Source organism: Galeopterus variegatus, unplaced genomic scaffold (genome assembly GCF_000696425.1).
Source record: "Galeopterus variegatus unplaced genomic scaffold, G_variegatus-3.0.2 Scaffold989, whole genome shotgun sequence".
NCBI lineage: Eukaryota > Metazoa > Chordata > Mammalia > Dermoptera > Cynocephalidae > Galeopterus > Galeopterus variegatus.
The window spans coordinates 401,025-424,115 of record NW_007727100.1 but is presented as its reverse complement, the minus strand read 5'-3'; the positions used below and the strand labels follow the sequence as shown (position 1 = coordinate 424,115).

Genomic DNA, 23,091 nt, shown 5'->3' with positions numbered 1-23,091 from the left:
TTGTAAGTTCTACTTCCTATAAAACACTAGAACATAAACACAATACAGACAAGTTATTTGCCACTTTAAAACAAGGATTGCCTTTCTGCCAGTCTCCAATAATGTTTCTCATTTCTGTCTGAGATCTCATCAGAACAGCCTTTAGTATCTATATTTCTACCAACATTCTGTTTATGATTACCTGGGTATTTTCTAAGAAAATTGAGGCTTTCTCCACAGCTCTCCTCTTTTCTTTCTGAGCCCTCACCACAATTGCCCCTAACTATCTGTTCATGGCAATGTAGGCTTTTTCTAAGCATGCACTTTGAAACTATTCCAGTCTCTACTCATTACCTGGTTCCAAAGCCACTTCCACATTTTTAGGTATTTGTTACAGCAACACTCCCACTTTTCAGTACTAATTTCTGTCTTAGTCCAGTTGAGCTACTACAACAAACTACCATTGACTGGGTGGCTTACAAATAACAGATATTTATTTCTTACAGTTATGGAGGCTGAGAAGTCCAAGATTAAAGCACCAGGAGATTATTCAGTGTATGGTAAAGGCTTGCTTCCTGGTTTTTAGATGACCATCTTCTGCCTATGTTCTCACATGGCAAAAGGAGAAAATTCCTCAGGTTGAGAGAGCTTTCTGTAGTCTCTTTTATAAGGGCAACAATTCTATTCACCTAATCAACAATGAAAGCCCCAAATTCTAATACCATCACATTGGGAGTTAGGTTTTCAACACCTAAGTTTGGGTGGGACCCAAGCATTCAGTCTATAACATTTTTCCACTACAGTTGTACAGGCATTTTTACAATCCAGCTATATCAGATTACTTGCCATTACCCCAAATGTTTTCAAATACGTACTCTTTTGATTGCCAACCTTTCAACTAGAATGCCACCCCCCAACTCTTCTCCAATTCTCCCCACCCCCATTTCATCATATCCACCTATAGCAGTTCTACACATTCCTCATTTCTCAGCTCAACCCACACTTTCTTTTGCAGATTTCTCTGCATTTCATGAGTCATAAGTCATTGCCCCATCTTCCATGCTCCTATTAGACCCTGTAGCTCTACTTTGACCGCAATTCTTTGTACATGTCTGTTCCTCCCTCCAGACCAGTGTTCTTTAGAGTGTGTATCAGAATTACCTCACATTCTTGGTAGCAATTCAGACTCCATGGCTCCAACCCAGCCCTGTGGATTTAGAAGCTCTGTGGGTGAGTCTGAAAATCTACATTTTCACAAGCTCTCAAGGTGATTCTTAGTCTTACTGAAGTTCCAGAACATTTGTGCTAAACAGAAAAACCCCTCAAAGAGTTGCACCTCATTCTTCCATGAGTTCTTTCCCCCCTCCGTTCCTGTTGCCTAGGTTATAGAAAATATTCAATAAAAGATTTAAATGTTAATGTGGGCACAAGAGAATCTTGGAATGGAAGCCATAGCTGTAAATCTCAAGATTTGCACACCTTCTACAACTTAGTTTTCAGTGGGTTTTACTTCAAAGGCAAAGGGAAAGCACTCAGAGGTCTTAAGGATATCAAAATGTATCATTCTTCTCTACACTTCCAATCCACTACTGAGCTTCTGGAATGTATAATAAAAGGTATAGCCTTTATTAACATCTACTACACTAGAAAAAGAACTCTTTGTAGCAATTCTTAATCAGAATGAGAGTAATGTTCTTGCCCTTCATCCCTGCAGCTTTTAATATCTGTACACTGTATTTAATCATCTGAGCCCCTTAATTTACTGACATTTAAATGATCTCAAATTAGATTTCCTGGAGCACTGTTCCAAATCAGTAACTTTTTAAGATAATGTAGGGTCTTATTAGTTGCAAATCATGCCTCTGGTTACCATGTGCACCTTCTACATCCTGAAAAATTACTCTATTTAAAAAATTTTCTTTTGTTTCAGTCAGTCTGTATAACTATGTAACCATGAGAGTTTTTACATTTTATTTATTATTATTATTTTTTTTTCCTTTTTGTCTTTTTTCGTGACCGGCAACGGATCACAACCCTCAGTGTCGCTCCCGTACCGGACCGGGACCTGCAATGGGATCGCAACCCTCGGTGTTGCGCCCGCACCTCGCTCAGCCAGTGAGCAGGAACCGGTCTGTATGTGGGATCCGAACCCTCGGCGGGAGCGCCGCCGCGCTCCCAAGTGGCGCACTGTAGCAGTGCGCCACTGGGCTGGCCCTAGTTTTTACATTTTAGCCAGAATAACATCAAGAAAGTGTGGCATAACAGATAACAGGCTTCTTTTCCATATTTAGTGCACAGCAGGTTTAAGCACTCTAAACATATATAATAATATTCTTTTTAATATTTCTACTGTATTGTTTTCACACATGACATTACATTTGGTCCTTAAAATATCACTGTGATACTAATATAGCTTCTATTATTAATTCGGTTTTATAGATGAGGAAAATGGGTTTCAGGTAAGTCATGTGATTTAGCCCAAAATGTACCATCAGAGCTTAAACCCAAATCTTCTGACACCACAGAGCATGCTTGTAGAACTATATAAGGAGTTCTCAAACTTTTTGAACTGCCACAATTATGACATATATCTCCAAGGTCTAACTGCCCACCTGACACTACCAACTCAAGACACCACAGGTCATGTACTGACAAACTGTGGCCATTCCAACCACCTACAGGTGACTTTCAGAGACAGTGACATCATGTTGTACAGGCAACACCTACTTCACATACATACAAAGCCAGGCCAGCCTATATTCTCTATTGAAAAAGGATAGCAGAGTATAAGTTGTCTGTTAGTGAAATGCTAAGCCTGCAGCCTTATCCCCATTCCTACAGAGGCAGCATGCACAAGCCCTGGCCTCCATAGACTAGTGTCTCTAACGGGGATGGTGTCCAATTATTTAAGAAATTTACTAGAGATTACATGGTCCCTCAAAACTCAGTGATTTCATCTAATTGACAGCTTTTTAGGATTCAACACATTGACTATTCAAAAGGAAACACCATCCTAACTTTATTACTTTAAGCCCAGAGATCATTCCCAGAGGGGTGGTATTCTCGAGCCAAATAGGGAGAAAAAAGCACCTAAAGGAAACCTCCTGAAGAACTTGTCATGTATACCCAGAAAGTTGGAAACATATAAACTAGTCCCTGGTGTCACCTGAGAGTCTAAAGAGGAAAGATAGGCTATGCACTATAAGGGGAATGGCGAGTTTGGTGGGCAAAAGTGTTTTCCATGGGAACAATAAATATTGAAGAAGGTCAATGGGTATAAGTCATCACTTTTTAAAAAAATTATTTTATATTATTATGAATATTCATGAGATACAAATTATCAGAAATTGCTTTTATGCCACGTGTCCCTACCCAATTGTCCCCCAACCACCCTCCTCTCCCCCTCTCTCCCCCACTCCACTTTGCAGCCCTAGGAATGTTCCCTCCCTCTGTTGGATCATGGCACTACTGTGGTCTTTCTTTCCTTCCTTCCTTTCCCTCTTAGCTCCCACATATGAGTGAGCACATGTGATATTTATCCCTCTGTGCTTTGCTTATTTCACTCAACATAAGTTTCTCAAGGTTTATCCATGTTGTTGCAAGTAGGAACGTGTCATTCTTTTTTATGGCAGAGTACTATTCCATGCTATATATATACCACACTTTCCATATCTGATCATCCATCAATGGACGTTTAGGTTGGTCCATATCTTGGCTATTGTAAATAGAGCTGTGATGAACATGGGAGTGCAGGTATCCCTTCGACATGATGATTTCCATTCCTCTGGGTATATACCCAGAGGAGGGATGTCTGAATCGTATGGAATATCTATCTGTAGTTGTCCATACTGTTTTCCTTAGTGGTTGTACTAATTTACAGTCCCACCAACAGTGCAGGAGTGTTCCCTTCTCTCCACATCCTAGCCAGAATTTGTTACTCACCATCTTTTTGATTATAGCTAGTCTAACTGGGGTGAGGTAGTATCTCAATGTAGTTTTAATTTGCATTTCCCTGATGACTAGTGATGTTGAGCCTTTCTTCATGTATCTGTTGGCCATTTGTATGTCTTCTTTTGAAAAATGTCTTTTTAGCTCCTTTGCCCATTTTTTAACTGGGTTATTTGGTTTGTTTACTGTATAATTGCTTAAGTTCTATGTATATTTTGGATATTAATCCCTTGCCAGATGCATAGTTAGCAAAAATTTTCTCCCACTCTCTGTGTTGTCATTTCACTCTGTTGGTTGTTTCCTTTGCTTTGCAGAAACTTTGTAGTTTGATATAGTCCCATTTGTTTACTTTTTCTTTTTCTGCTTGTGCTTTTGGGCTCATGTTCATAAAACCTGTGCCCAGACCTAATTGCTGAAGTGTTTCACCTATATTTTCCCTTACTAATTTTATAGTTTCAGGTCTTATACTTAAGTCTTTAATCCATTTTGAGTTGATTTTAGTGTATGGTGAGAGATGCATATGTAGTTACATTCTTCTGCATATGTATATCCAGTTTTCCCAGCACCACTTGTTGAAGAGGCAGTCTTTTCTCCAATGTAGATTTTTGATGACTTTGTCTAATATCAGATGGCTATAAGCCTGAGGGGTGATATCTGGGTTCTCAATTCTACTCCACTGGTCTGAATGTCTATTTTTATACCAGTACCATGCTGTTTTGGTTACAATAGCTCTGTAGTATAATTTGAGTTCAGATAGTATTATGCCTCTGGCTTTATTTATTTTGCTCAGGATTGCTTTGGTTATTCAGGGCCTTTCATTTTTCTATATGAAAGGTAAGAGTGTTTTTTCCATTTCTGTGAGGAATGTCATTGGTATTTTGATGGGGATTGCATTGAATCTGTAAATCACTTTGGGTAGTATAGACATTTTCACAGCGTTAATTCTTCCAATCCAAGAACATGGAATATCTTTCCATCTTTTTGTGTCTTCTTTAATTTCTTTCAGAAGTGGTTTGTAGTTCTTATTATAGAGGTCTTTCACCTCCTTGGTTAAATCGATCCCTAGGTATCTTATTTGTGTGTGTGTGTGTGGCAATTGTAAATGGGCTTATTTTCCTTGTTTCTCTCTCTGTTAATTTGTTATTTGAGTATATAAGTACCACTGATTTGGGGGCACTTATTTTGTATCCTGAAACATTACTGAAGTTATTAACTAGCTCTAGGAGTTTTTTGATAGAGTCTTTAGGTTTTTCTATGTATATTATCATGTCATCTTCAAATAGAGAAAGATTGACTTCATTTTTTCAAATCTGGATTCCCTTTATTTCTTTCTCTTGCCTGATTGCTCTGGCTAGTACCTCCAGTACTATGTTAAATAATAGTGGTGAGAATGGAAATCCTTGTCTTGTTGGTATGAGTCATCTTGAAAGGGCCCAGCTCAAGATATCTGCTTACCAGGGCAGGGATATCTCAAAAGAAAGTGTGCTTCAATTTTACTGCCAATAGCAGGAGGAGAGAGATTGGAGGAGTCAAATGTTGTCAATATAGAGAATGTATCATCCATAACAGAGATGGTGCAGTGAGATGTCCCCATAGTGAAATGTCTTGAGAGAACCCTTAAAATCACTTTATGAGAGGAAGAGTAAGTACTGGGGCATGTGTCACACCCAGAGCGCACCAACATAAGAATAACACTACACCATTCAAGTTAGGTTTTGCCCATTTTCTCTCATCTTTCCTGTCTGGAAGACTCAAGTGAAGCCAGAAGTAGCATAATGGGTAGAAGAGGAAGAGGACAAGAGCTGACAGAAATGGAGAAAAGGTAGATGCTGCCCCTTTGATGAACTTCATGATATGCTACCCAGTTCCTTATTCAGGAATGAATGACTGACTCCTCCATGTCCTAGAGTGCTGCCTGTTGGCAGCTCTCAGCTCTTGGCCCCTTATGAAGATTACCTAAGTTGAAAAGTGGCACGGTCCACGCCATCACGGAGTCCTGAAAGGAATAGCTTGGGCTGCCCTCTCTGAGTTGGCAAGGCCATCGGAGGGAGAGCTGTTGGCAAGGCCACAGCTATGAGCACTTGCTACAACCATAAGGGCTCCTGCCTCGGCTTCATGGTACTGCTTTTTGCTTTCTCTTTCGATATTTTGGTTAGTGTGACAGTTATCTGAATTCCCAAAAGATTATAAAAATAACACAAATGATTATGTGGTCATTAAGCTAAACATTCCCACAGAGGATCCCAGTAAATTGGATAATTCTAAATTGTCCCTTTATGACAAATTGACCACACCAACATATGTTCTAAAAGCACCGCTCATGACTAAATATGAGCTGCAGCCTAATGTAATTTGGCAAACATCATTTACTGGAGATTATATTAATGGCAAGAGAATGGTTGGTATTAATGGGAAATTATATGATTGGGATAAATTAAGTATATGGGAATAAAACCGTAGTATTCCCTTTACTTGGTGATATCCAGTTTTAAATAAATCATTAAGAATTAGATATTGGGATAAAAATATATGATGTAAAATTATTAAACCTGCAAAATTAGACCTAAGAGGTAAATGTAACTGGTTTTGTGAGGGATGGTGCTGTGCACAATGACACTTTGATATTTAGATCAATATTACAGGGCCACAGCCAATGCATATCCTTAAAATGTGCATGATAATGCTACTCAAATATCCACTGTTCTTTTTCCATATGAACAGTAGGTTCATTCCATTAGCACATAAAATCATTAGACCCCCATTAGAATTTAAATGTTAACATTTTTCCTTTTAACAAAGTTGTATTTAACTAAAATAGCTGCCACCCTGTTAATAGGGTGGATATTAACCACAGCTTGCTAACAGAAAATGGTCACAAGATAACTTCAAGACGATGAAGGGATGGCTGATCTGATAACCGGATTCCAGGAAAAAGAAGCACGAGTTGATCACCTGAGACATGCTGAAAGGACTGGCTGACCTCTAAAAAAGTTTCCTCCCTGCTTTTTCGACTATTGATTTAAGCTTTCTGATACAATAAAAATAGTACCCAAAACCCCCCTGCAGAGAAAAATCTAAATAAAAGGCATTGTCTCATGCTCTACTGGGCTCCAGCTGCAACACGCTGACATATTGATGCATTGAGGTCTCTGTCTGTGTTTGTTATTTTCGCTAACCCTCCCTCTCCCTTTTTGGGTACCCACAACTCGACTGGAGCTGGTCTCCGGCAGAAAAGAACCACCTTGCTCAAGGTCACGTACCCTTTCAGGAAGGATGATCATCCAATGACTGATGAATGTAGATTATAAAGACCTGAATCCTTCACCCACCTCTGGACAACTCCAAAGGGTCGTCTCAGCTTCAGAGCTCCCCATAGAGTTGGCCAAGACTTTGACTCAGATATACTGCAGCTCAACTCCCCATGCCCAATCCTGCTTCTTTTTCTCCTTACTTATCCACAGGTGTTGATCCCAAAAGCACTCCCTAATAAACCATCTGCTTGCTAATCCCCATCTCAGAGTCTGCTTCGAGAGATCACAATCTGCAACAGCTCCACCTTTCCTACTGAATGCTTCTGAGTATAGGTTAGGCCAGGAGCTATAAGGGAGGAGAGAAGTTTTAAATTGAAAGAGACCCAAGTTCTGATTTTTATCTGACTGGGCTTTTTAATCCTTTAAGCTGAAATTGATTGTTAAAAACTAAGTGACTGACAAAGCTGTGGAATCTGCCTGAGATTCTGTCCATGAGCAGCAAGGGAGATTTTATGGAATGAGTTTGAAAGTCACTATTGTGAGAAATTAAACTGCTTTCATGATTTCACCACACTGAGTCCAACTTGGTCAATAAACTAGTTATACAGGTCACACCACAGTTCTCCTGGTGTCTGAGGTTCATTTTTCTATGACATTCAGATCACTGTTACCTTTAAATTCATCTCCGTAAGAAGTCATGCAGTGATTCCTATGATGCTGCCAGAACTCAACATGTTTGTCACTCATTTGTTCATTGGTTCATTTGTTTCTCCTTAATGGTAGCAACTCTGCATTATATGAGCCCATTTTTGATTTCTAGAAATATTTTAAAGTGACTCAACCAAACCTACTGAATCAGGTAGGTAATGATGTTCTCTGTCCAACATGCATTTTAAAGTGAAATTATAAGAAAAATCTTCCCAGTAGGCTAGATAACTGACTCTAAAGGCAAGAAGAATTCTGAACATATTTTGAACAATGGCAGGATCTTTAGGATAAGGTGAATATTCTTATTTAGATATCTAAGTTCTAGTATGTATGTTTTCCAGGTGTCATCTATCTTGAATTGTAAATTGCACTAGTAGTCAATAGATAACTCAGGAAGTAAAGATGGGAGCTGGTCCCCTAGTGCTGTGCACTGGCAGTCATACCAGAAGAAGAATAGCAAAGAAAATGTTTCAGGCAAAGAACCTCATCCTGGGTTCTATATCAGGCGGCCTCTGTTAATTACCAAATTGCTAAAAACAGACATTTTTGAACTTGTTATACTAATGGAACACACAAAAAATCACTTCATCCCGAACCCCAACATATGTACTTGTATTACAAAGTACAGAAAAACTTCTTATAAGGCACAGCAATGTTTACTTCAGAAAATACCGAAATGGGATTTGGGCAGGAAGTCATTTTTACATGCATTAGTGAGAATTGAGCTCAAGCTCCAACAAACCAGCAGCCATGGGAATTGTAGGCCAGAAGGAGTATAGAGAACTGAATGACCCAACAACTGGTTACATTCACTCTTCTTCCCCATAGGGGACCTAGAAAACTTAAATAAAATCCATCTTACTATTTCCCTCAAATATCTGCCTAATATATAGAGAAGTTGACAAGTAAAAGTGTGTACAATCATGCACATTTACCCTGAATACATACAGTTTAGAATAGGATGGGACCCATAGCTGAAGTTAAGAGCATGCATCTACTAGGAAACAAAATAGACATGGGACAAATTTGTAATACTTCAGTGTTAGTATGGAGTTTGGGATCTGACAATTCTGGCATCACAGTAAGAATAGTGAATATAGTCCTATTTTCCTCTGCAAAGCAAACAGCAAGCATTTACAGAGCAACTACATTGGGCCTGGCGCTGAGTTTAACACTGCAGGAAATAGAGAAATGAATGAGATATGACCACGCCCTTGAAAAACTCACACTTCAGAGAGGAAGGTAGACACATAAATAATCATAAAACAGTGTGGTATATGGTCTAATGACCTATAATAGCAGTTATTACAACTATTTTTAATAAAGAATTAGTGGGGCAATGTTTTAGATACACCATTGACATCACCAACTCATCACCAGGACTGTTTTTATCTTGTGTTCACCCATTCCTGTCCTACAATACCCCTAGACTAACCACCCCTGGACCTTTAAAATGTTCTGCTTCATCAGAAGACTGCATTATTTTACAAAGCAAAGTATAGTATTAATTTTTAAAGTCTCCATTATGTATACAAACCTTCTTAAGAAAACTCAAAGATGATCTTACATTAGCTAGATATAGAAATATCTGAAACATAAGCTACAGTGGAAATAAATTGTTTTTGACAAAGAAATAACAGGAGAGAGATGTTTGTTTCTAACAAAAAAGTGACACTGTTACATCAAACCACCTAGTCTCCCAGGGACTCTAAACAGCAGCTAAGGTGTCAGAGTATGCCATTATCTCTTACTATTTCTGTCTCAAAGAAAAGAATTCAGGATTTCAATTATATTCTTCCCTGTGGGGAAGGATAGTTAATGTGTTATTTATTTAAAAAGGAATTAAAATTAAAATGCTACGATTTTCATAGTTTCGTCTAATTTTTCGTAAATGAAAATAAAAAATAAAATTTTCAGAAAATGAAACATGTATAGGTCTCAACCATTTCCCTCAATTCTGGTATTAAACTTTTAAACAATATATCCCTTTGGAAAGCTGGCTGTAAACAACAAATTTATTTTATTGCACCATTCTAGAAGAAAATCAGTCTTAATCAAATACTCATTTCTTGACATTTCTGCAAGATAATTCTTATTGGGTATTTCAACAGGAAAATCTGGAGGGATAGGGATATCTTGAACAATCCTGTAGGTAGTTGCACATAAACCTGAGTGAACAATTTTAACAGAAACTTGCTAGGGTAGAAGTGATGGGCATTCCTTGCAAACTCAACTAAGTGTATTTTTTGATGTGATATGTAATGACGGTAAAAAATATGCAAGCCTTCAGCATGGAGAGAGACTCGCAGAAGGAATCTTCTCACACATTCCCACATAATTCTAGAGCTCAGCCTGGGGAGTATGCTAACAGTACCAACCTAGAAACCTCCCAGGCAACACAGCTGTGCAACAGCTTCCGACATGGTCATGAAAGCTACTTAGAAGCTTCCTTTAACCAGCATCTCATTTAAGCAATCCATTTCCTACCCGACCATACAGAAGCCTGACTTAAAAAGGCAATCCAAGGGAGTGTGTAATAATGACCCACTCCTTCCCAGGATTTTAGAGTGTGTGTTGAATACAGCTGGTATCTAGCCCTGCAAATCTCCTTTAAAAAATTATGTTCACAGCATAGAGTCAGGCCACCTCCACCCCACCTGCAATGTAGGGGCATCCTAACATTTCTCCACAGTCTCTGTTCTGATCTGCTTTGACTCTTGTGATGTGTGCTACTTACAGTGTCACCTCACAACTTGGACCTAAAACCATTTTTCCAGCTCTGAAGTCTTGCTTTTCTCAACTATGATTTGTCTATGCCCTCTGATTCTAGTTCTTCAGAAACTGGATAACTACTTGGTCCATCTTGTTGCCAAATTTTTACATGTGGAGGCCTCACTAGTGGCAACAGAGAGCTGAGGGACAAGAAGAGTCACACAATTTGTATGTAACATGCATACATACTTGCAGACCAAATACACTTATATCATGCACTGTTCCACATTTTGTTAAAGTATGGCTTTATGTAACAAAGAAGTTTTTCTAGAAAGCTATTCCAAAATGTCCAAAGCCCATTTAGGCTGAAAAAAAGACATTGTGGCCCACCGACTTCACTGATTCCCATTCTCTAATGGAAGAAAAATTCAATAAGTAAGCTCTGTCAAAGGGGATATATCTTTCCCCACTTCTGATTTCACTTTAGAAGGATTTTCCCTAAGCACATTTTCTCTGCTCTTTCTCTACTCCTTTACTCAGTCTACCCTTAAGGAAATGAAGTGACTTATGTAATTGGCAAATATGAAACAATCAAGGTCAGCTCTGGCCTCCTTTATGCTTTTAGCTGCTCTCTGCTCCTAAAGTAATTCTGTCCCTTTAAGAGTATAAAGGTAGCTATCCTGGCTTAGTGCTGCTGTGACTGAGTGGGTAAATCTGCCTATTTCAGGGGTTCTGTATTAACAAGCCTAGTTTGCTAACAGACCTGAGGCCACAGATTCCAAGTTGGTCTCTAAAGGTAATAAAGATAATATTTTGACTCCACATGCCATATCTTTGTTCCCTCAAATTATTCTGAAACTGGTGGGGAAGAAGAGTGTCTCCTTAGAGACCCTAATAAACATGATTGCATAAGAACAAGGATTTTGCTTATCTTCACTGTTATATGTGTCTAATATAATAGGTTAGATGGTGCCTTGTGAGGCTACTATTCTTGAAACCACTGCAGCTACCTTTTTTCACCATGACAGTATTAGCTTGAGGCTGAAGGTAGTCAAATGGATAGGCGGAAAGGACTGGGTCCTTGATAGTATTGCTAAGTCACTGTTGTAACCAATTCTGTAACCACTTGGCCCCTGGACTTTGTATAAAATGCAATAATAAATTTCCTTATTGTTTAAGGCAGTTTTAATTGGGCTTTCTGTTGCTTGAATTGAAAGCCCCCTAAGTGATAGAGCACTGAAAAAGACAGTTACTGCTCATGCACCAGTGAGGACAGATGACAGTAAATATGTATACAAAAATAGATTAGATCATTTTAGGTATTAATGCATGCTCTGAAGAAAACAAAACAGTGTAGTGTAGAGAGAGGACTGGAAGGGCCACTTTAGCTTGGGTGGTCAGGGAAGACTTCACTGAGGAAGAAGTGATGCTTGACTTGAGATCTACATGATGAGAAGTCATCTATCTGAAAAAAATTAAGGAAGAACATTCCAGGTAGAAAGCACAGCAAGTTGAAAGATCCCAAGGTGGGAATGGTATCGGCATGTTCAACAGTCAAAGAGCAAGTCAGTGTGCTAGAACAGAACAAATGTAGTGCAGAATAGAAAATAATGATGTTAGCAAGGTAGACAGAGGCCAGATCATAGAAAGTCTTGTAAGGCACAAAAAGGAGAATGGATGCTTCTCTAGTTGCTAATGGGAAATGCTTCATAGATTTTAAGCAGTGGAGTGGTAGGTTTGATTTAAAATGTTTTAAGACATTGTTATGGTTAATTTTATGTGTCAACTTGACTGCCCAGATAGCTGGTAAACATTTCTGGATGTGACTATTAGGGTGTTTTTGGAAGAGATTAGCATTTGAATTGGTAGACTGAGTAAGAAACATCACCTTCACCAACACAGGTGTGCATCACCCAATCTGTTGAGATCCCAAATAGAAAAAAAGGTAGAGGGAGAATTTACTCTCTCTCTTCATGAGCTGGGACATCCATCTTCTTCTCCTGCCCTCAGACATTAGAGCTCTCAGTTCTCAGACCTTTGGACTCAGACTGGAATTTACACCATCAGTTCCCCCTCGTTCTAGGGCCTTTGGGCTGAGATGAATTACACCATCAGCTTTCCTGGTTCTTCAGTTTGCAGATGGCAGATCGTAAGACTTCTTGGCTTCAATAATCATGTGAGCCAATTGCCATAATAAATCTTCTGTTATATGTCTATATATATCTTATTGGTTCTGTTTTTTTGGAGAACTCTAATTCATACCCTAAAATAGCACCTTCCATAGGTAGGACAAGCAAGAAAAATTCAGTGTCTAGTTCAAGGGTTACCTCTTCTTTGTTGCCATTCTTAAGCAACCCATCCTCACCAACCACTTACTCCTCTGACCTCTTATCACTTAATGCTTGTATCACTGCTTTCGCCCCCTAGTATTTCTACATCTTGCTTCACATACATATCTTCTGTCTCTGAAAGGGTAGCAGTCCTTTAACACTCAACGGCAGACACAGCATATCTCATTTTATGCCTGCCTATAGTATGGACTTAATTTATATTTGCTGTTTATGATTATAAATAGTATGGACATACTACAAGCAAATTAATCTATTTATATAATATTTGTTAATAATAAGGCCAATGACTTAATTTCATTATGAGTTATGTTACAGTCAAGTGATAGAATTATTTTGCTAAAACTAAAAATATCAGCATGTGATACCAGAATTAAAACATATGACATCTCATACACAAACTAATATTTTGGAATCCAAATGACAGAATGTTTATTCTGCATATGAACTGTTCAAATGTTTTATTAAAGAAGACCAAATAAGTTGTCATGGAAATTGTTCTAATTTGAGACTTAAAAGATACATTGATATTTTGTTTCTGAAACTGCCATATCTCCCGAAATCTGACATGCAACTTCATAGGGACTACAAATTTTGCTGTAAAGGTAATAGATTTAGTCTAAACTTTTGTAATGGTTAGAAAAAGAAAAGGCATAAATTGAACTATATTCCTTGTTTATATCACTAAAATTAGAACCTAAATTTTTTAATAGATTATTTTGCGTTTTAGAAGTAAGAATAGGGCACCATATAACAATTTACATCTTCAGCCTATATTCTAATGTGCTGGGTCTTCCTAAAATTGCCTATATGTAACTGGAGGAATAAGTTGAAACCGGAAGAATAAACACCTCTCCCATCCTCTTTGCCCTGCCAATATAGGATACAAAGGGAATGAGAGCATTAAACTTAGCCTTTACAATAAGTAAGCAATCTTAAAGACTTTACAATCTTTGACCACTAAGAGAGAGATCTGTAAGAACTATATGGCTCAGTAATGAGCTTTTATCTCTCTGTTGATAAGTTAAAATGATATGAAAGCTGAGAACGAAGGAAAACACATTGCTGATGAAAATATTCATTAAAACACACCAACATGGAAGCAGGCAAGCAGCATACCTGGGGTCCTAGGCAGGAGCCAAGGACAGCCTCTACTGCCTGCAAACAGGCAAGGAGCACACCTGGGGTCCTTCACAGCCAAGGGTAGCTCCCACTGCCCAGAAGCAAGCTAGGAGCATGCTGAAAACACTACTTCTGTACAGGTAGCCAACCACAGCCACTGCCACAGCCATGGCTGCTGCAAAAGCACTAACTACTACAGTAGTAGCCACAGCCACTGTGCAGGCAGCCTCCCAGGCATGCGACTGTGTTCACACAAGGACAGTCACCAGTGGAGACTGGAAAAAGAACAGGAAGTCTCTCTCCTCAAAGACCACCAAAGAGTAATAGAGAAAGCAACTGCTACAAATAACCAGACATCAATGTAGAGACACTAGAAATACAAAAATCCAAGAAAATATGACACAACCAAAAGAAAACAGTAATTCTCAAACACCAGACCCTATAGAGCAGGAAACCCTTAAAATGACTGAAAAGGAATTCTGAGCAACAATATTAAGGAAACTCACAGAGATACAAAAAGACTCAGTTAGACAACATAATGAAATAAGAAAAAAAAAATCCAGGATATGAAGAGGAAATTTACAGATTAATACCTTTAAAAAGAATGTAGCAGAACTCATGGAACTGAAAGATTCACTAAACAAAATTAAAAGTACAACCAAGAGCTTAAGCAACATGCTAGAACAAACAGAAGAAAGAATTTCTGATCTTGAAAATAGTCTTATAGAAATAGCCCAGGTGGGCACTGCCACTTCTACCACTGCTGTCCCACTCCACATAAGCACCAGAGAGGCCCAGCCACTCCCCAAGCAGGAGCCCAGGTGAGTGCCAGTCACACCCACGTGCCACTGTAGCTGCCGTTGCTGGCCCATGCCACCCAAGCCCCAGAGAGGCCCACCCACAGCCCGAGCAGGAGCCAAGGCAGCCCACCACACACTCAACTGCATTGATACAAGAAGTGTCACCAGCAGAGCCTACAAATGGACGAGGAAGTTGTTCCACTCATAGCCTACTCCAGAGTAACGGAAGAAACAAGTGCCCTATAAGATGACCAAACATCAACAAAAAAATACTAGAACTACAAACAGACAAGAAGATATGATGCACCACTAAAGGAATGTGGTAATTCTCAAGTACCAGACCCCATAGAGCAGGAAACCCTTGAGATGTCTGAAAAGGAATTCTGAGCACTGATCTTAAGAAAACTTAAAGAGAAGAATCAATTAGAGAACACAACAAAACAAGAAAAAATATCCAGGACATGAAGGAGGAAATTTACAAAGAGATTAATAATTTAAAAAAGAATGTAACAGAACTCCTAGAACTGAAGGATTCACTCAATGAAATAAAAACAGAACTGAAAGCTTGAGAAGCAGGCTAAAGGAAGCAGAAGAAAGAATTTCAGAACTCCAAGATACTCTTTTTGAAATAATCCAGGCAGACAAAAAAAAAAGGGAAAAAGGAATTTTAAAAAACTGGAGAAAACCTAAGAGATCTAGCAGACAACAGCAAGTGCACAAGCATCCAAATCATGGGTATTCCAGGAGGAGAGAAGAAAAGAAAAGGCGTTGAAAACCTATCCAAGTAAATAATAAAAGAAACATCCCAGGTATAGGGAGAGATTCAGACGTTCAGATCCAGGAAGCCCAAAGATCTCCAAACAGATTCAATCCAAAAAGATCTTCTCCAAGACACATTATAGTCAAACTGGCAAAACTCAAAGACAAAGAGAGAATTCTAAAAGCAGCAAGAGAACAGTGTCAAGTCAACTATAAGAGAGCCCCCATCAGACTAACAGCTGACTTCTCAACAGAAACTCTATATACCAGAAGAAAATGGGATGATATATTCAAAACACTAAAAGAAAAGAAAAAAGAAAAAAACCCTGCCAGCCAAGAATATTTTACCCAGCAAGGCTATATCCCTTAGTAGCAATGGGGAAATAGTGTATTTTCCAGACAAGCAAAAACTGGGGCGTTCTCCACTACACAACCAGCCCTGCAAGAAATCCTCAAGGGAGTCCTGCATCCGGAATCTGAAAAACAATCATCAGTACCATGAACACACAAGAAAGAGCAAAACCCACTCGTAGAACAAAAATGCAAATGAGAAAGAGAAAGAAACTAAATCTTACCACCACAAAAAACCATAATGACAATGAAATAAAAGCAAACACTCAGTCTCTTTGGAAGATGATAGGGAAACAATTTATTTTTGTAAAACTAGTAAGTAAAAGGCAAAAATCAAGCATTTATCCTGTCTTTCCTATATGAATTGTTCCTCAGGATAACCATAAATAGCTGAGGAGGGAATATTACTATCAAGTGAAGTACCCCAGCCAGTAAATAAAGAGGGGATAAGATAATTATAATATAGCATTTTGCAAACCCTCATTGAAATAATGGATTTAGCAAATGATCATCAATGACTGCTAACATTACAAGGAGACGATCAGATGTAATGGGCCTCCTGCAGTAACAACATACACCTCTAAAGCCAAATCTAACATGAATGAGACACAGTCTCAGGATCCAGCAACTAATCATCAGGCAAAGCAAGGGAAGACATAACACGTTAAAAGACACTACTGGGATGGAGCCAGCAAACCCAGACCTTGGGAAACTTTGTAGGGTAAAGGGCAAAAAAATAGACGAAGGGGGAATCTATTGATTAAAAGAAACTTCAGATGGCAGCTGAGACAGCAACCAATGCAACAAGCAGAACTTGTTTGGATCCTGATGTAAACAAATCAATTATAAGAAAGTAAGGGAGGGGGAGAGAATTGGAGACATTTAAACATGTTTAATGTTTAATTATATTAAGGAATTATTATTGATTTTTAAAATGTGATTATATACTGTAGTTATGTCTTTCGTAAAAGAGTTCTTACCTTTTAAAAAAAAGAACAATCATAATTAACTTTCAGAAGGAAGAAAAGAACTGGTTACTAGAGGCAGGAAAGTGAGAGGAAGGGGGATAGTGAGAAACTGGTTAATGAACACAAAACAGCTAGCTAAGAAAAATAATTTCTATTGATGTACAGTGGAGGTAAGCATCTATAATTAACATTAATTTACTGCATGTTATCAAATGACTAGAAGGGAGAATGAATGTCTTCAACACAAAGAAATGATTACCATTTGTAATGATAAATATGCTAATTAGCTTGATTTGACAATAACACTTTGTACACAGGTATTGATATTCAACTCTGTACGCCACAAATATGTATAATCAATTATATTTCAATAAAAAAATAAATAAAATTTTTTAAAAAACCATACCAACAGAAATTTAAAATTAAAATGCAAGAAAATAGCCATGGTAAACCACAACCCACTCAGGACAACTTTGAATATGGACTACTGTTAAAATGTCCATCTGTAATGCATGAGAACTCCCGCAGCCAGCTGTGTATGACCATGCACTGTGAGCCTTTTAATCTTGAATCTGAGTCTTCAGTAAACTTAAGCATTTAAGTTTAACTTATAACTTATTTTAACTTATGAATATCAAGTTTTGGAAACATTTAATCTGTGTCTTAGTAAATTAATAGTACAGGATAATAGTTAAGAGCAAGGACTCTGGAGCCAGACTGCCTAGGTGTGAATCCCAGCTCTGTGACTTACTAGCTGTGTGTCCTTGGACAAATTACCTAACTTCTCTGTACCTCAGTGTTCCATCAAAAAAATGGAGACAATAGAAGTGTCATCTACCCACAGGTTTGTTATGAGGGTTAAATATGTTTCATTGGCATTTATAAATTGTTTAGAGCAGTGTCAGACATACAGTACTCTAAAGGAGTGTCTGTTCAAAAACCAGGTTTTCCTAGTTGTATATACAATAATAGTCTCTGGAATTGTGTGCCATTTGCTTGCAATAACCAAGGAATGAACTCATATTTTTAGATTTATTTATAATCCATCACGTGAAGACTTATTGCCTAGCAGTGGACCTGGGACCACATTTTGAGAAACCCTTAAAGACTCTTAGTATAATCTACTCATGTTGCAAATGAGGAAATTGAGGACTTGAGAAGGGACAAGGTAACAACCGTAGCAGAGTTAGGAATAGAACCCAAGTCACTGCTCTCTCTACCAGCTGCCTTTCTGCCTTCCTAAGGCTGAGTTTCAAATATATCTTGTGAGGAACTTATGATATATGATCTCGGAAAATATCTTATTGGTAAAGATGGCATTTACACTAACAAAGTTACTAGTGTGCTTGGTGCACTGGAATCACACGTTATGTGTAAGACTGTGGTTCTCAGTGTCATTGATAATGCTTGTTTCACAAACTTTTTACCAATATGGCTCTCTCCCTCTGTGACTGAATTGTCACAAGATTAGTATATTCTTTTTTTACACATTTAAAAACAATGCCTCTGTAATCAAATAAACTAAACCTGTTAAATGAAAAACCCTAAGGCAATTTCATTCTTTATGCTAACTCTTCAAAAGGTCTTTCTCTAATGAGTAACTCAGATGATAGTTTAATTGCAATTTAGATTTCTCCTATCAGAATGTCTGCATCTTCTTAGCTTTATTATACTTCAAATATTAAATTATTAGTCATGTATACAGCACAAGAATTAAACATAAAAGCCAGCTCAGAGGCAATGAAGTATAAAACCAAAAATTGCTTCTTAATTCCTTTGTCAATTAAAGAAAAATAAAAATAAATGAAGAGCATGGCCTTACAGTTTTTAAAGAGATTTCTGTAAGTCAGAATTGTGATTCCAACATACTGTATTCCCAATACCCAGGGAGCCCTTAAAAACTCATTTACCAAAAAGCAAAGCTGAGATTGATTTGAGGATTCCTCTCAAAAAGAAAAGCTACCACTTTGCAAATTTGCATTTAATTTTTATATTTATCACACCTAAAAACCACTGAATTAACATGTGTAAACATGAAAATCCAATAGCAAACTCATCAATTCAAATCTTTTTACAATTTCATTACAGACCATGATTATGCTTAGACTAAAGTTCTCTTAGTTTATCACAACCATCACTGCCTCCCAGGAAGCTGTGACTGGAATTTGTCCAAACATGTGAATTGCACAAACCATACATTTACTCCTATGGGTTTAGTTAACCTCAATATTTGACACTATTAGAGAAATAAACTATTACACTCTAAAGAGATAGCAAGAGGACACTATGTAATAAATACGTTACTATTCTGAAGAACTATCAGGAAAAAAACAGGTTAATGCATCATGAACTGGAAAATCCCTTACAGATTGTGCAGTCAAACCCCCACAACTCAAAGGCAAAAAAATGGTGGTTCAATTCAGTGAGTTAGTCTTGGAGCCAAGAGTCCTCTGGATCCCTGTCCAGCTGTAGAGAGAAATATAACTTTAACATGCGCAATTTGCTTCTGTACTGATGCTTGCTAAAAATGAGAAAACATAACTAATGCCATTTTAAGTAAGGCAGCTTCTAAGGGGTTATGTAGAGGTCAGGCATAGTCAAGGCGGGCCCAGGCACGCTAAATTCCAGGAAGGGAGTAACCACCACTCAGTTCCAGGAACTGACCAGTTCCTTATCTAGAGGTCACCTGGCCAGACCTCCACAAGGAAGATAAACGATTGGGAAATACACTGTTCCTTATCGGTATGCCAGCCCACTAAAGCCCACCAATAAATCTAAAGGTCACCTCAGATAACCAGTAAGCAGTATACAACTCATCCTGTTGCAAAAGTCTGTCAAAAACTGTATAAAAAGCTCCTGTGTTAAGGGCTCGGGGTCGCTCCTGTCCAGGAGACTGAGTGACCCCAGCATGCTGGAATAAACTCCTCTTGCTTGATTGCAATGGTCTCTGTCTCGTGGTCTTTGTGAAGTGAGCTGAGCCATCCCGATGTGTGAGATTTGTGCACGGTGCACAGGTCTTACACAGCACTCTTCCAAATTTGGGTTTGTTTTTTGTGTTTGTTTGTTTGTGTGTGAGCTTCAGTAAACAGATTTCCTGTCTGGGGTCAACGTCAATTTGCTTAATTTTAAGGTTTGCTCCAGAGCAAATCATCAGACCAGGCTTCGTTGCAAAGGTTTCCCATTTATAAATATTTAAATGTATTAATATTAATTTTATGGATTTTAGCTCTTTATCCATGATATACCCATATGTGGAAGAAAAAGAAATATAATCTGGAAGAATTTCCACATCACAGGCGTTTTCTACTATTTGTAAAGATGATTTTTCACATGTTGCTTTTTAAATTTATATTAAACTGTTACAAACTAAGAAATTAGTTATGGAGTCATTTCTATGGTTTTCTAAAGACAATTGCTTCAGCTAATTTATTTTAGACAAACTAAGATATTATTTAGGCAAACTGAGAAAAATTGTCTTGAAAGTGAAATTGCACAGCAATGTGTTTTCCTTCATTCTCAGCTTTCATATTGTTTTAACTCACCAACAGAAATTTAAAATTAAAATGCAAGAAAATAGCCATGGTAAACCACAACACACTCAGGACAACTTTGAGAACAGACTGTTAAAATGTCCTTCCTATAAAGCATGTGAACTCTAGCACCAGCAGTGTGTGAGCATGTACTGTGAGCCTTTTAATCCTGAATCCAAGTCTTAAATAAACTTAAGCATTTTAAGTTTATCAGACATTATGGAATCCTGAAGGAAAAGGATTTTGAACTTAAAATACCATTGCAAGGAAACAGGCTTTGGGTATACCAGAAAGCTATCACCAAGGGACAGAGACAATTTTCAATAATTCAGAGATTCTATTTGAAAATATTCTTTTAAATGAAAGCACATAGATTAATTCTGTATACTTGTATTGCTTTGCTAGAGCTGCCATAACAAAATACCACAGACTGGGTAGCTTAAACAACAGAAATTTATTTTCTCACAATTCTGGAGGCTAGAAGCCTGAGCCTCATGCTGGCAGATTTGGTTTCTTCTGAGGCCTCTCTCCTTAGCTCACAGACAGGCTGTCTTCTTGCTGTGTCCTCACACGGCCTTTCCTCTGTGTGTGTGTATCCCTGGTGTCTCTCTGTGCATCTTAATCTCTTTTTTAAGGACACGAGTCAGATTGAATTAAGAACCATCTTAATGGTTTAATTTTAACTTAGTTACCACTTTAAAGGCCCTATCTCCAAATACAGTCACATTCAGAGGTACTGGGGGTTAAGGCTTCAATATATAAATTTGGAGATGGGGGACACAATTCAGCCCATCGCAATACTCTTCCTGAATGGCAATATAATTCCTGTGAGCAAAAGGAAGACAATTCAGGAGTACTTGAATTTCTTATGCCTGGCATGATTCTTTCTTGCATGGACAACGTCAATGGCAATTGTACCCTTGCAAGGGATTCTTGGAGCCAAGGGAAGCTGAACTGATATTGGCAACATATGCCCCTAGTTTGGGTGCTCACCTTGCTTCCAATAAGATTCTGTATTCTTACATAAATCAATCAGGACCATATCTAATCTTGCCGTGTGCATGTGTGCCTGTGTGGGTGTGCATGAGTGCTTTCTTATATGGTCTCTTTCCTTCGATTCATAACTCATCTGAAATTCTGTAGTTGGTATTAGAAGTGGGACCGGGATAAAAAACCCCACTCCTCCCAGTATCAGATTTGTGAAGAAATGCTGATAAGATGAAAGAAAGAATGGTGGTCTGAGGTTAACTGTGTGGAAACTCAATAACCCAAGGCATGAGACTGCTAGATCATTGTGGAATTCCCTGGGGGGCAGTGGTGAGAAGGGGGACAGGGGTACATAACTGTAGAGTTCTTTGACTCCAATTAACTATTCTCTTAACTGAAATCAGTTAGACCCAATATATAATTAAAGAGGGTGAAGGATTTAGAGGAGGGAAAGGGTTAGAGTGGCGCCAAGAAGTGCTTTAACTGAAAGGGAAAAATTAAAGTTTGTATTTTTTAAAAAACGGTGAATACTCTGCTTTAACATATGAAAGGTAATTATTGTAAAAAGAATCTGAAAGAGAACTATGGCCTTGGAGTACTGTGATTTGTGCAAATGTATTATATATGAATTTAGCTTTTAAATTCAGAGAAAAAGATTACAGAAAAAGTTTTCTACAAAAGACAAATAATTTCTACATGGAAAAATAATAATACCAAATTGAAATGATCTTGATAAAATTCAACTAAAGCATTAAGCACCCAACTACTATGTTTCAGACATGATTTTTTTTTTTTTTTTTTTTTTTTAGAAATAAGGCAACTGTGCTGGTTGGTAGCTGGTTGAGATAAAAAAAAAAAAAAAAAAACGGTTTGCAAGACACCCAGGAAATACAATTTTCCCATACTTCTACTCCATAGCTAAAAATCTTAGGCAGGACTTTTCCCCTTTACCTTCTGTGTCATGTTAAAATGTTGTCTTGAAGCCCTGACTTCTGTGGCTATTGAGCCAAGCACAAGGGTGAGTAGGAGGCAGTATCATGTTGAAAAGCATCTGCCTTTCTTTAAATAGAGATGCTTCCTAGGAGTACAAAGGTAAAAAGTATAAAAAATAAAGTTTTCAGATTTGGAGAAAGTTCCCAAAAGGTATTACAAAGTGGCTTTTAAACAAAGGCAATTGTGGAAAAGTCAATCAGAGATAAAAGAGAAAGTCAGCTAATATCAGGTGAACAGCATCCCAAGCTTCTCCCTCTCAGGTATAAAGGTGCATGCAAAGTGAAAAGGAGAAGAGAAGGGAGGGAGAAATTAAAGTCTAAAATGAGAAACTTCAAAAGAAAATGAAGCCCTGGGAAGGCTGCCAACAAGTAAAGCAGATCAGGCCTGGGGCAAAAATCTGACCTGCTCCAGGGAACCATGATGGGGGGGAGGGATCGTTCTCAAAGGGAAGCTACGAACAAATTACTGGCCCTGTACAGATCCGTGCACAAAGTCCAATGCCTGATTGGCCTGTCTGAATTATAGCAAAACCATATGCATTACTTTATGATCTTACTGAACCCTGTTCAATAAATTGATTGTCTCAGTTGTCCCCATTAATATACACTCCCTGCAATGTGACTTTACAGCCCCTC

At 38.1% G+C, this 23,091-nt stretch overlaps 1 pseudogene; it reads left to right on the top strand.

Annotated features, from left to right (window-relative positions):
- Positions 1–487: 487 nt before the first annotated feature.
- Positions 488–23,091, top strand: part of LOC103591563 — a 38,163-nt pseudogene continuing 15,559 nt past the window's right edge.